The sequence below is a fragment of the Silene latifolia genome, chromosome 2 (assembly GCF_048544455.1).
Source record: "Silene latifolia isolate original U9 population chromosome 2, ASM4854445v1, whole genome shotgun sequence".
NCBI classification, from domain to species: Eukaryota; Viridiplantae; Streptophyta; class Magnoliopsida; order Caryophyllales; family Caryophyllaceae; genus Silene; species Silene latifolia.
The window spans coordinates 150,244,785-150,260,322 of record NC_133527.1 but is presented as its reverse complement, the minus strand read 5'-3'; positions in this window follow the sequence as shown (position 1 = coordinate 150,260,322).

Here is a 15,538-nt window from a genome sequence, read left to right as displayed (position 1 = left end):
TCTTGTGAGAGATGTGGAATTGATGGCCACACTGCGGCCAAGTGTATGAGTACAATTGAACAGGTACATGTTTTTCAGTCTTTCAAGCAAGGTACTCTTTATTCTAACTTCTTCCCTGAAAGGACTCAGAATCTGTTTGCTCAAGACCCGCAACAAAATGCATACATCATTCCCCAAAATCATGGTAATCAACCATAATGGAACTTTATTAGGCAAAATCAAGGAGGTTTTTAATAGATGCAACCTCCTCCTCAAGCTCCTAGTAATGACATAGCCGAGATGAAAGCTTTGCTGCAACAAAGTTTTCTAATTCAAAAAAAGTAGACGGCTCAAATTTCTGAGCTTATTGCCCATAATAAGATCATAGACACTCAAGTTGCTCAATTGGCGGTTCAAAATCCTTCAAAACAGCCCGTCAATCTTCCTCCTCAAGGTGAACAAGTTAATGCTATTTCACTGAGGAGCGGTACTTCTTATCAAAGTCTAGATGTGAGATATAGGTGAGGTCCCTTATATGCACCCTAAGGGATTGGGTATTCTTGAGCTAAGTGATGACGAGAAAGAAGTTGACGAAACTGAAACACGAGATAAGAAGAAAAGCGAGAAAAACAAAAAAGATGACACTGCTGATAATCCTCGATCAACTAAGCTCATGCTCGATCGAGTATCACCTGTGCTCGATCGAGTACACCCCCAGAGTTGAATTTTTCACGTGTTTCAGCTATGGCATTGGAAGAAAATAACATCCTCGATCGAGTGACCCCTGTACTCGATCGATTACACCCTGTAACTGACGACGGTTCATGGAGGTAGTGAAGAATCTTCAAGTAAGTGTGTCATTTACTGAATTGGTCACTCAAGTGCCTGCGTATGCTAAGTTTTTGAAAGAAATCTTGTCAAAGAACCGGTCTTTTGATGAAGTTGAGACGGTGGCATTCACTCAGGAGTGCGCAGCCACATTGCAAGCTAACTCACCACCAAAGTTAAAGGATCCAGGGAGGTATTCTATTCCTTTTCATATTGGTAGTATAGCTATAGATAAAGCCCTTTGTGATTTAGGGGCTAGTGTTACTGTCATGTCGTATTCTATATGCACAAAGATAAATATGGGTCAACTCCGTGTTGTTAGTATGACCTTGCAAATGGTTGACAAATCTTTAAATAGGCCATTAGGTGTCTTAGAGAATGTGCCAGTTAGAGTAGGGGAGTATTTTATTCTAGTTGATTTCATTATTATGGATATGGCCAAAGATTCACAAATACCTATTATTCTTGGTGGACCGTTCCATCACACTGCGGGAGCACTCATAGATGTTAGGGATGGTAATCTGACACTACAGGTTGGGGATGACACTATTAAGTTTGTTCTTGATAACGCTTTAAAGCATCCCCACTCAATAGCTCCATGTTATATGCGTAATGTTATTGATCCACCTATTCATGATTCCTTTGCTTTCTGTATGGACACGAATCTGTCTAACACCCCTGCTGTTGCGTCGAGACCATGGAGCAAGGAAGTAGATGAAATATTGAAGTTGATTTATGGAAATGAGCCTCATCCTGAGCCGGTTTACAACTTTGATTACGATGTTGACATAGAAGCTGAATTGGATGCCTTGGAGGCCGAGATTTTTAGAGAGGAGCTCGTCAAAGTTTTTGATGAAGCTTATGTGATGCATGAAGCACCCCATATCCTTCCTAATGATGATGACTTGAAGAGAACTGAGCAACCTTGCTCATATTTTATATTAGACTTTGAGTTTGATGAGCCGGAAATTTATTAATTGCCTATTTTATTTACTTTGACTTTTTATTGATGCTACTTATGTCTATGTGTAGCACATGAGCTACTTTGATTTACTATTGCGTGCTTTAAGTTGTATTGATTGTACATTGGATGGGCATTTGTTTTAAATGCAGAAAATTTACTTGCCAGATGGGTATTCTGTAATACTACGGTTTTCTATGTCTGTGGGTACTCTATCGAGTGGGGCTTACTCTGTCGAGTAAGTATGTTTTTATACGAAACAGTAGTCTGCCTGATGGGTACTCGATCGAGTACGTGTGACACTCGATCGATTAAGTCACATACTCGATCGAGTAAGTTGGTCATACGGGTTATTTTAGCCGGGATTTGTTAATAACGCGTGATTAGTATTTAAGGGTTTCCGTCACTTTCTTAATCACTTTTGCTTTTCTAAAAACCTTTCAAATAGAGAAAGAGTTAATTTGCTTTGTTCTTCGCGTTATTGTCAAATCCCAAAGGCTAAGGTTGTCGGATCGTCACGTTCTTTACGCCGTTGAGTTCGTCATGTCGAGGGTAAGATCCTTGTATAGTTTTAATTTTGTTTCGTTGATTTTGTTTAAAACCCTAATTGGGTAGATTGGGGGGTTTTTGGAGTATTTGTTGATTAGATGGTAATTGTATGAATATGTGATTATAGGAGGAGATTTCATAGAGGAGCATTTTTTATTAGCTGCTTGTGACGGTCTCATGATTGCTTATTCCTGGTAGGGTTTCCCTACTCGGTTATTGATTACATGGTTGTTAATGTTAATGATTCATATCGTATTAAAATTGGTAATTGGTAATTGTTGTTGTTTAATGTGGTTGGTTGCGATTGCTTGTTTGTGACTCTCGAGATGCGTCCTTGGCTGAGTGGAGTCACTTGCGGGAGTGGCTTCATGCCCTTGATTCGCCCTCTGTGGAACCCGCCACAGAAGGGATGTGCACATTAAGGAACATGGGTTATCGCTCGGATGAGATGAGCGGGGCTTAGATGGGAACGGCTGCGGTCCCCCACTGGCGGTGAGGAATACTTGTTGCGATGGGTATTGTGGCAGGACTACACACTTTAGTGTGTAGTCAGGTGTGTGGAGTTATGATGGAGATTGTGTGATTTGTGTATTGTCTCTGTTGTATTGTTTTTGTGTAATCAGTAACTAACCTCGTTTAATTGTATTAAAAATTATGGTGATCCATTCGGGGATGGTGAGCATTTAGTGAGCAAGTATGAGATGGATGCGCATGGGATAGCTGGGTTGAGTTACCCCGAGATGTCTAGAAGTCTTCCGTTGTGTCTTAAACATTTATTAACTTTAGTTGGTTAATCGTTTTGGAACAGTTGTATTTTTATTTGACAGTTTTGGTATTGGACATGTATCACTTTAAGTTCATTTAATAAAGTACTTTTCGTTATTGTCTATTTGATATACATTGCCTCGGGTAAACGAGATGGTAGCGTTCTCATGCTTTAGGTGGTCCTGGTAAGGCACTTGGAGTATGGGTGTGTTACAAAGTGGTATCAACGCGACGATTTTAGAACCTGTAACTAATGAACCCAATGAATCTTGAGAGTCACAATAAAATGAACCCGGGTAGGGGTTAGGAGCTAATGCAAAGGCTTGGGAGACGTCCTAAAGTTGCGATCTTGTCCTACAATTTCGAACCGGTCACTATGGAGTGTCTCGTGGGATCGTTATGTGTTTATTGAAGTTATTGTTATATATATATATATATATATATATATATATATATATATATATATATATATATATATATATATATTTAAATTGAATAATGTGTTGTGTGGATTGGTATATATATGAATGTGGATAATGGAGGATATACTGGCAAAAGGTGAGTAGATTGCATGACAATGTGAATGTTGGAATTGCATGATAATTGATTTTTATTGTGGTTTCTTAGAAACATGTAAATAGGATATTATGTTATTGTATATACGTATACATATCTTCATCCTTGTTGAGGAAATTAGTTGAGTTGAGCATGCGGGTAGCTTACGAGTCATCATGACTCGATCGAGTAGGGGGCACTCGGTCGAGTAGGTAAGGGGCTCGATTGAGTGGGATGAGCTTGATTGAGTGGGGTATATACAAAAACTGGACAGTAGTTGCTTTTTGGGGCACTCGATCGAGTATGTTGGGCACTCAATCAAGTGGGGGACACTCGATCGAGTGGGGAGGGGACTCGATCAAGTATGTTTTAGGATGCTTTCTAGTCAGGTTCTGGAGTCGAGGCACTCGATCGAGTAAGTGGGCAACTCGATCGAGTGGGTTGTGTTACTCGATCGAGTTTGAGCTTCTCAGGTTATGTTCGTGTTTAAGTTGTGGGGTGTGTGTTTATGTTTATCTCTTCTCTTATATAACTTAAAGATGCCGCCAAAGAGATCTGCGTTGTATGATAGGGCCGGGATGATGAGTATTGATGAGGTTGCTAAGATGCTAGAGCATCAAGACGCGCTTACGGATTCCTTAAAAAAGTTTGGGAAGGATAAGGAGGCTGGGGTGGATTTTGCTAAGATGAGCATCAACATCGCTCGTTTCAACCCAAAGGAGTATATGGGTACAGGTGTGCCAATCTTGCTTGATAATTGGCATAGAAAGATGGAGAATATTCTGAATGTGGTTCATTGCCCTAAGGACTTCAAAGTAGAACAAGCCGCGTTCTATTTGAGAGATGCAGTTGGAGAGTGGTGGGATAAGGTAAGGGAGAGTGCCTTAGACCTATATGTGAGACAGGGGAAGTCAGCCATACCTTGAGTTGAGTTCAAGAGAGCTATGCGTCGAGAGTTTGTGCCGCGGCATGTCCATAGTAAGCTGAGAGAGGAGTTTGATGATTTCAAAATGACTTCGAAGATGACTGTGGCAGAGTACTATCACAAGTTTAATGAGAAGTCTAGGTACGCAGAGGATATGGGGCTGAGTCAGGAGAACTTAGCGTTGAGGTTTGAGAAGGGTCTGACATATAAGATTATGGAAACGTTACCGGTTGAGGTCCATATAGATGTTAAGGAAGTGTATGAGAGAGCGGGAAGAGCTGAGAGATTGGTGGATACGGCTAAGGAGAATAGGGAGAGAGGTCCGGAGAAGAGGAAGGCTGAGAGTGAGGGTGGTGGCCAGTCCAATTACAAGAGGGGTGGCCATAACCAGGCAAGGGCTTATTCATCGGGATCGGGTTTTAGTGCTGAAGCTTCCTATGGACGTTGTCGTGGTGGTAGTAGTAGCAGCAAGGGTTCATCTTGCTTTAACTGTGGCGGTATAGGCCACAAAAGACATGAGTGCAACAGTGCTGTGGGAAGGGGTTTTCAGAGGCCATCACAGGGGAGTTTCTCTCAGGGTCCATCTCAGAGTTATGTTAGCAACAGACCGGTTTGGTTATGGGGCAATCAGGGTGGTCAGAGTAATAACTACGGTGGGGCTAACCACAATGGCGGTAATTCATATCAGAGACCGGCAACAAACAACAGCCAGGGATCGGCTACTAAGCCATCTACTTCTGCTAGTACTGTTCAGGGAGGTGGACAGAAGTCCAGTGGCAAGTTATTCATGATGGACAAGAAATCTGCTGAGGATGATGCTCACGTGATCACGGGTACTTTTCTTGTTAATGGTGTTTTTACCTTTGTTTTATTTTATTCGGGGGCGTCGCATTTTTTTGTATCGTCGAGTCATGCTAAGCTTTTCGGTTTGGAAAAGTTTGAGTCTGTAAAAATGAGGTTTTTATACCGTCGGGAGAGTCTGTATCTTGTGGGAGGTTGCATCGGGATGTATCTATGATAGTTGGGCAGGTTGACCTTCCAGTAGATTTGTTAGAGTTTCCAATGGATGGTTTTGAGATGATAGTTGGCATGGATTGGTTGAGTAAGTACAAGGCTAGGATAAACTGTCACCAAAAGAGAGTCTCTTTGAGGGGTCCTACGGGAGTTAGTGTGTCTTATCGTGGGTTTGTTGTCAAACCCAAAGTCAAAGTGATTGCAGCGGGGACATTGAAGTCTTATCTAAGGAAGGGGTGTCCTTGATTCTATGCCATGTGAGAGACCATAGTAAGGAGAGTTTGTTAGCTGATCAGATAATAGGGTGGGAAAGTTTCCAGATGTTTTCCCGGAGGAAATTCCAGGTTTGCCACCAAAGATGGATATAGATTTCAGTGTGGAGTTGAAACCAGGGACGGGACCAATCTCTAAGGCCCCGTATCGTATGGGTCATAAGGAGTTAGAGGAACTGAAGAAACAGCTAGATGATTTGATAGATAAGGGATACATTAGACCTAGTGTATCGCCGTGGGGAGCACCAACTCTGTTTGTGAAGAAGAAAGGTGGGAGTTTTCGGTTTTGTATCGACTACAAGGAGTTGAACAAGGTTACAGTGAAGAATAGGTATCCTTTGCCAATGATAGATGATCTGTTTAACCAGTTAAGTGGGGTAGGTGTCTTTTCAAAGATTGATTTGAGATCAGGTTACCATCAGGTGAGGATTCGGGATTAGGATATACCAAAGACAACTTTTCGATCGAGGTTTGGTCACTATGAGTATGCGGTGATGCCGTTTGGGTTGTCTAATGCACTAGCAGTGTTTATGGATTTGATTAACCGGGTCTTCAGTTAGTTTTTGGATCGGTTTGTGGTGTTATTCATAGATGATATCTTAGTCTATTCCAAGACTAAGGAGGAGCATGAGGAGCACTAGAGGTTAGTGTTGCAAATTTTGCGAGACAATAAGCTGTATGCAAAGTTGTCTAAGTGTGAGTTCTGGCTCGAGGAAGTTGCATTTCTGGGCCATGTGATTTCCTAGGATGGTGTAGTTGTGGATCCGACAAAGATAGAGGTAGTGTCTAAGTGGGAGGCACCAAAGAACGTGGCTGAGATCAGGAGTTTCTTGGGTTTGTCAGGGTACTATCACCAGTTTGTGAAAGACTTTTCTAAGATAGCCAGACCTATGACAGCTTTAATGAGGAAAGAGAATAGGTTTCGTTGGGACGAAAGTTGTGAGACGGCGTTCCAGACAATAAAGGAGCGTTTAACCACAGCTCTAGTCTTAGCATTACCTGAAGGGTGTAAGTGAGGGGTAATATCCGTATAAGACCCTTTAAATTTAAGGATTATAACGTAAATTTAACATGTGAAATATGGTCATAAACGAAATACAATAGAAAACGATAAAGATTAAGAATCAACTTCGGGTCCTTTGATGCGCGGCGTAAAGAACAGAAATCAACAGAGATTTCCTCCTAATCGTTGCACCCAAGACCGTCTCAGACTATGCCCTTGTGCTAGAAATGCTCTCTAATTGACTTGCAATATCGAGAGAGCTATTGTGAGGTTATTCGATGTGAGATCGAGGTTTTTCAGAGAAAAATGCTCTTCAAAACCCTAATTTTCATGTAAAATGAATGCTTAGGTCAAAAGGAGAGGGAGCCTCTCCTTTTGTTGCCTCGGTCCGCGGGTCTCATGGAGGAGGGAGTGGGCTTTCCATTTTCTCCTCATTATTAACTCGTGGTCCGATCAATTCTGCTAAAAATGTATATGACAGGTTTTATTATAAACTGTCATCGGTTATCGGTTATTAATACATCGACTAATAACACGGTTTAGTCTAAATATTAATACATGTCCGACAAAAACAATATTGTATAATTAATTCAATATACATTAATTAAATATAATCGTTTATATTTAATTTACGAATTAACTGTTTAATTCGCCTTAGCCCATATTATTTAATCCGTATTAAATAATTGTCTCAACATCGCGTTTGACTAATTACTAGTCAATAACTCCGACTAACTGGTTAGTCATAATTGGCATCAACATGACTGTATTTTCATACTGTCATATCTCTCAAACGTATCCTATAGGTGTGACTTTTAGGGACCAGTTGATCACCGCCATCTGTATGACACATCTGTATGACAATAACGTCAAACTTATCTAGCAAGCCAACCGTTATTGATAAACGTGGATCAACTGATAATAATACCAAAAAGTATGCCCTTTGATCCTTTTAGAGATTTATAAGTCCTTGCACTAACTGTTAAGGACACCAACCCCAACAAGCTCCCACTTGTCCGTACAAGTGTATGTGCAATGACGTTATCCGCACTAACTGGAGGACACAAGCTCCAACAAACTCCCACTTGTCCGTACAAGTGTATGTGCGATAACCGATTCTCATATTCATTTAAAAATTTCTCCCACTCAATGTAAAACAATTTGCAGATCCGGATCCGCAAAGGTCGTATTTTACAATCGATCTGTATCTTGAGTGGTTTCCCCGACTAGAGAGTAACTTAACTGATAAAACGAATCCGTATCCGAGCATGGCCATGCATTTCGATTCTGACTCCTCGAGTGGCCCTGAGAAATATCGAGTACCTGATAAAGGCTGAATATTTCCTTCAACTCGACTCCTTCCGATCTAAGCACAGCATGAAATGACCCAGAAAAAATCTACTTGGCCCCCTGTTACGGATGACCGTGAGAAAGAAACCAAAGTCACCCAAAATCTGCCTTAGTCTCAAGAGACAGTCGATAGTCAAAAGAATCGACTCTTAGGATCACCATGGAGGTCCTATCCACGACCGGGCACCGAATGTTATAAAACATTTAGGACTCCACGTCGATGTCACAATTGTGTCCTACGAAATATCCGTATAAATCGCCTCTCGTGATTGGTCACCAACCGGTTGACTTATGGCTCGTTGAACCCACCATCAACCAACGTCACAAAATAATTGCCGAGTTATCACTCATGTGGGCAATTAAGGACTCGAAAAATATAATGTTTGTTCAGCTCACTTTGTGGTGTTCAAAATTGTCGTACAATTCCACATGAAAAACAAAATATATAAATATCAAAACGATGATGTCATATAGAGTACATAAGGGAATGAATCTAATCCATAACAGAGTACTACAACTTAGGAACACGTTTAATTCCCATGGAATTAACGTGCCCTTCATGCTTATCTTGTCGTAATGGTTTAGTGAGAGGATCTGCTATGTTATCATCTGTAGCAATCTTTTCTATCACTACTTCCTTTTGCTCCACGTAATCTCGGATTAGATGAGCTTTCCGTTGTACATCTCTAGACTTGTTGCTAGACTTTGGCTCCTTAGCTTGGAAGACGGCACCACTATTGTCGCAATAGATGGTGATCGGGTCATTCGAACTAGGCACTACAGATAGTCCATGTAAGAATTGACGCATCCATATCGCTTCCTTTGTAGCTTCAGACGCGGCATAGTACTCGGACTCGGTCGTAGAATCTGCTTTGAATAATTTGTTTGGAACTCTTCCACCGATCTGCAGCGCCATTAAGAGTAAAAACGAATCCAGACTGAGATTTCGAGCCATCTCGATCCGTTTGGAAGCTAGCATCTCACAGAACCGGTTGCGCATAGCTTTTGAGGGCCTCCGTAAGTCAATGCCCAATCTTTAGTCCTCCGTAGGTACTTAAGAATGTTCTTGACAGCCAGCCAATGTGATTCACCTGGATGCTGTTGGAATACATGATTGATCCTATAGCCGAGGCATAAGGAATCCGTGTCATGCGCTCTTTCTCTTCCGGTGTCTCTGGTGCCTGAGACTTGCTCAAATGCACCCCTGGAGCCATAGGAAGAAACCCCTTTTTGGAGTTAGTCATGCTGAATCTCTCTAGGACTTTGTCTATGTAAGACTCCTGGCTGAGAGATAACATCCGACGTGATCTATCTCGATAGATACGGATGCCCAAAATTCTTTGTGCCTCACCCAGATCTTTCATCTGGAAATGGTTTTTCAACCATACTTTCACCGAAGTTAAGAGAGGTATGTCATTCCCAATCAGGAGTATGTCGTCAACATACAATATTAGAAAGACAATCTTGCTCCCACTCGACTTGATATACAGACATGGTTCCTCGACCGATCGAATGAATCCATTTTCTTTTATCACTTGGTCGAAGCGATGATTCCAACTCCGAGATGCTTGCTTAAGTCCATAAATGGAACGCTTAAGCTTGCACACTTTCCTAGGATTTTCTGGATCAATGAAACCCTCGGGTTGTACCATGTACAACTCTTCCTCCAAAAAGCCGTTTAAGAAGGCGGTTTTCACGTCCATTTGCCAAATTTCATAGTCATGAAAAGCGGCAATCGCTAAGATAATCCGAATGGAACGCAGCATGACTACGGGTGCAAAAATCTCATCGTAGTGCAAACCTGGCACTTGGGTGAAACCTTTAGCAACTAGTCGTGCTTTGTAGATATCTTGCTGACCTTCCACAGAATGCTTTATCTTGTAAAGCCATTTGCATTGAAGGGGACGAACCTTAGCAGGTAAGTCAACAAGATCCCACACGTTGTTCTCATACATGGAGTCCATCTCGGATTGCATGGCCTCAAGCCATAGCTTTGAGTTAGAACTAGTCATGGCACCTTTATAGGTTGCGGGTTCACTACTCGTTAAGAGTAGAATGTCATCTATGTCATGTTCCTCGACCATACCAATGTATCTGTCCGGAGGAATAGAGACTCTTCCCGACCTCCTAGGTTCCTTAGGAATATTCACCGCAGCCGGGATTGAAGGGATCGGTTCCTCCAATGGTTGCTCGGTGTTTGGTTCTGGAATCTCCGACAATTCGAAGGTTCTATCACTCTTTGCATTCTCGAGAAATTCCTTCTCTAAGAATGTCGCACTAGCCGCAACAAAAACACGTTGTTCGGTTGGCGAATAGAAGTAATGACCAAGTGTTCCTTTAGGATAACCTATAAAGTATGTCTTGACCGATCGCGGGCCGAGCTTATCCTCGTGTCTTCACTTGACATAAGCCTCGCAGCCCCAAACCCGTATAAAGGACAAGTTGGGGACCGTTCCCTTCCATAGTTCATATGGAGTCTTGTCAACAGCTTTAGACGGACTTCGGTTAAGTATTAGAGCGGCTGACAAAAGAGCATAACCCCATAATGAATCAGGTAATTCCGTGTGACTTATCATGGATCGAACCATATCAAGTAGAGTTCGATTTCTCCGTTCGGACACACCATTCAACTGAGGTGTTCCAGGTGGAGTTAACTGTAAGGCAATCCCACAGTCCTTGAGGTGTTGATCAAACTCGTGAGAAAGATACTCGCCACCACGATCTGAACGCAGTGTTTTAATCTTTCTACCCAAAGGGTTACGTACCCCGTTACGGTATTCTTTGAATTTCTCAAAAGATTCACTTTTGTGCTTCATTAAGTAGACATAGCCATATCTACTTAAATCGTCCGTGAAAGTGATGAAATACCTATAGCCTTCTCGTGCGGTGATTGACATAGGTCCACATACATCCGTGTGTATGAGCCCTAATAGGTCGGCGCCACGCATTCCAAAACCTTTGAAGGAAATACGAGTCATCTTACCGATGAGACATGATTCACACGTGCCAAATGATTGAAAATCAAAGGCCGAGATAGCTCCATTCTTTATGAGCTGTTTTACGCGTTTCTCATTAATGTGTCCCATACGGCAGTGCCATAGATACGTTTGATTTTTGTCACCAACCTTTAACTTTTTATTCATTACGTGTAATATTTCGGTGGTCTGATCTAAAACATAAATTCCGTTCATGGAGACTGCCTTGCCATAAATCATATTGTGTAATGAGAAAATGCAAGAATTATTCTCTATTAAAAATGAAAATCCAAGTTTGTCAAGTGCAGAAACTGAAATAATGTTTTTCGAAAGACTGGGTACATAATAGCAGTTATATAAAGATAACTCAAATCCGCTAGGAAGCTGGATCACATATGTTCCCCTCGAGACGGCAGCCACTCGTGCTCCATTCCCGACACGCAGGTCCACCTCACCCTTTACGAGGGGTTCGATGTTTCGGAGCCCCTGCACATGATTACACAGATGAGAACCACAACCAGTATCTAGTACCCAAGTTCCGTAACTTGCGTGGTTAATCTCAATCATATGAATAAAAGTAGAAGAGGAAGAAAACATACCAACAGGTTTAACGCGACCTGCCTTTATGTCCTCATGGTATACGGGACATGTACGCCTCCAATGCCCAGTCTTGTGGCAATGGTGACACTCCATGTTACCATCCTTGCTCTTTGTCGCGCCTGATGAGGTGCTCGACTCACCAAGACCACTCTTACCTGAACCCGACTTCTTGAACTTCGGTTTACCTGCGATAGGTCCGCTTTAGCTTTGCCCTTACCCTTGCCCTTGTTTGACACAACGAGAACATCCTGTTTCATGCTCCCACTGAACTTCATGTCCTTCTCGGTCTGTACGAGAAGAGAGTGCAGTTCATGGGGACTTTTCTTCAAATCATTCATATAGTAATTCGCTCTAAAGAGCGCAAAACCATCGTGGAGTGAATGAAACATACGGTCAATAACAATGTTCTCGCTGATCTTACAATCAAGCGTCTCCAGCTTCTCGACATTCTCAATCATGCTGAGAATGTGTGGGCTAACTGGTTGGCCCTTTCCGGAGTCTCGCATCAAAGTAGCGAGTGGTATGCTCATAGGTCACGATTCTCGGTGCTTTCGAGAATTCCTTAGTGAGCGTGGTGAAAATCTTGTTTGCACCATGGGCTATGAAACGTTTACGCAAATTGGGTTCCATTGCAAAAATGAGTACGTTTTTAATCGCACCCGCTTCCATACATAAATCGTTAAACTTGGCGATCTCATTAGCTCTAGCCGTGGGACCTGGGTTTGGCGGGATGGGCTCAATTAGATATTTGAGCTTTCCGTCGGCGGCGCGATTCCGTAATGCCGCCTCCCGGTCCCGCGAAGTTTGATCCATCATTCTTCATCCGAGTAGACCGATTCATCCGATTCATGAAGATCCGAAGCCGGGACTCACGGTCCAATGTGGCACTTGGCATTGGGTCGTTAGTAGGACCAGCCATTTCGTTATAGCGGTTTAAAAAATTCGTGTTCTACACTTTGAAAAAGAAAGAAAAACAAAAACGAAATAAGCAACTCATCGAGGTGATTTAAGTCTATTTAAAATGTATTTTAACGTGTAGACTCAAGCACTTGCATAATTGATCTTCCTCAAGAATGATACAAGTGATCCCAAGACTCAATTTCCGTAAATTGATAAGCCAACTGTTTAGCTAATTCTTCCGTAAGAACTCTTGGTCGATAGATTTCCGTAAATCCTATCTATAGTCCACCATAATCACAGGATCGTACGAGTGACCATAGTGTTGAGATAAAATAAGTCAATCGGTTCCAACTTACCCGACGTAGAAGGGGTCATATTATGCTTACCGACGAAGAAGGGACTCATTGGAGTTTGACCTATAAAGACCGTTCTCAATTTTAGTTTATACGAGGAAGATCCCATCAACTTAATTATAATTCATATTAAGTGAACGAATAACTAGCGTCTGCGTGAATGAATTAATTTAGGTGATGGCTTAGCATAGATCGTGTGACATGAGAATGTCAAAGAAAACTAACTCGTGACCTCTATATGTGTCAGTTTTCATGCAATAATTAGGTGGTTTGGTTTTAGGCGGAATATGATGCAAATTATCGTTACGAAAAATAAATAAAAAAATGCAATACGTAAATAAAATTCCTAGTGTGGCCTATCCTAGTAAAAAGAACATGATACAACTTTGGAATCCACCGTTGGACCCGAAAAGCTTGTCTTGATGTTCCATCTTTGACCTTGTAGCGGGAGTGAGCATCCGATCTCCATCTTTGGTCTTCTCAAAATTACAATTTAAAATTTACAAATATAAACCTATTTACATTCTAAATACAAAAAACTGTAATTACAAGTGAAAAATCCAAAACGGAGATACGAGATCTCAAAATACAACCAAGACCGTGTTCCATCATTACGGTAACACGTTCTACTAAGGCCACACTAAGTTACAACCGTTTGTAAAAAAAAAAAAAATACTTAATTAAAAGGCATTCACGGCATTCAAAATAACGATAAATAAAATGCATCAACTAAAACAAATTTATTCATGACATAATTCCGTAATTATGTTAAATTTATCCAAACCACCTTTTAACGATTAAAATTTACGTGATAAAACCGCTTCTATCAATTTAATTTTAATCTATTACAATCCGTTACTTTAAATACGCTTTAAAATAACTCAATGGTACGTGTGTGAACCGTTTCACAATCATAGCGAGTGTACAATATCCGTATAAAGTACATATTAAGGCCAAAAGAAAATTTAAAACAAAAAGAATAAATTATCAAAGCTGCCAGAATAAAAATCCCTCGATCCAGGGACAAAAGTGCTCGATCGAGGAACAAAAGGGCTCGATCGATCAATCGCTAGTCGATCGAGAGGTATGCTAATCGAGAAAGTACTCGATCGACGATCGAGGTCGATCGAGGTCTTTATCAAGAATCGCTCGATCGAGTACGAGGACTTCTCGATCGAGCAGTGGGGTTTTAAACAAAGGTCGATCGAGTACAGCAAGGACTCGATCGAGCAAAATCAAGACAGATAAAGCTCTCGATCGAGTAGAAATCCACTCGATCGAGACCAAACAAGTTCTGAAAACTTAAAACCCTCGTGAAAACAGTTTGTCAACACAAAACCAATTTCAATTTGATCAAAAACGCATAAAATCAAATTAATAATTGTCAAAATTTAACATATTGCTATAATTTCCGTATAAAATAACAATATGCAAAATAACAAAACGAAAACTTGATGAATCAACCGTGTAAAACATGTCACGGCTTCAAAAAAAACGCAACAACCGTGTATACAAGGCACGGTTTTCGAGACAAAAACAATCGTTTCAAAATCGTTTTATGAAAAATCACAATGAAAATTTACGTGGCCTCGCTCTGATACCACTTGAGGGGTAATATCCGTATAAGACCCTTTAAATTTAAGGATTATAACGTAAATTTAACATGTGAAATATGGTCATAAACGAAATACAATAGAAAACGATAAAGATTAAGAATCAACCTCGGGTCCTTTGATGCGCGGCGTAAAGAACAGAAATCAACAGAGATATCCTCCTAATCGTTGCACCCAAGACCGTCTGAGACTATGCCCTTGTGCTAGAAATGCTCTCTAATTGACTTGCAATATCGAGAGAGCTATTGTGAGGTTATTCGATGTGAGATCGAGGTTTTTCAGAGAAAAATGCTCTTCAAAACCCTAATTTTCATGTAAAATGAATGCTTAGGTCAAAAGAAGAGGGAGCCTCTCCTTTTGTTGCCTCGGTCCGCGGGTATCATGGAGGAGGGAGTGGGCTTTCCATTTTCTCCTCATTATTAACTCGTGGTCCGATCAATTCCGCTAAAAATGTATATGACGGGTTTTATTATAAACTGTCATCGGTTATCGGTTATTAATACATCGACTAATAACACGGATTAGTCTAAATATTAATACATGTCCGACAAAAACAATATTGTATAATTAATTCAATATACATTAATTAAATATAATCGTTTATATTTAATTTACGAATTAACTGTTTAATTCGCCTTAGCCCATATTATTTAATCCGTATTAAATAATTGTCTCAACATCGCGTTTGACTAATTACTAGTCAATAACTCCGACTAACTGGTTAGTCATAATTGGCATCAACATGACTGTATTTTCATACTGTCATATCTCTCAAACGTATCCTATAGGTGTGACTTTTAGGGACCAGTTGATCACCGCCATCTGTATGACAATAACGTCAAACTTATCTAGCAAGCCAACCGTTATTGATAAACGTGGATCAACTGATAATAATA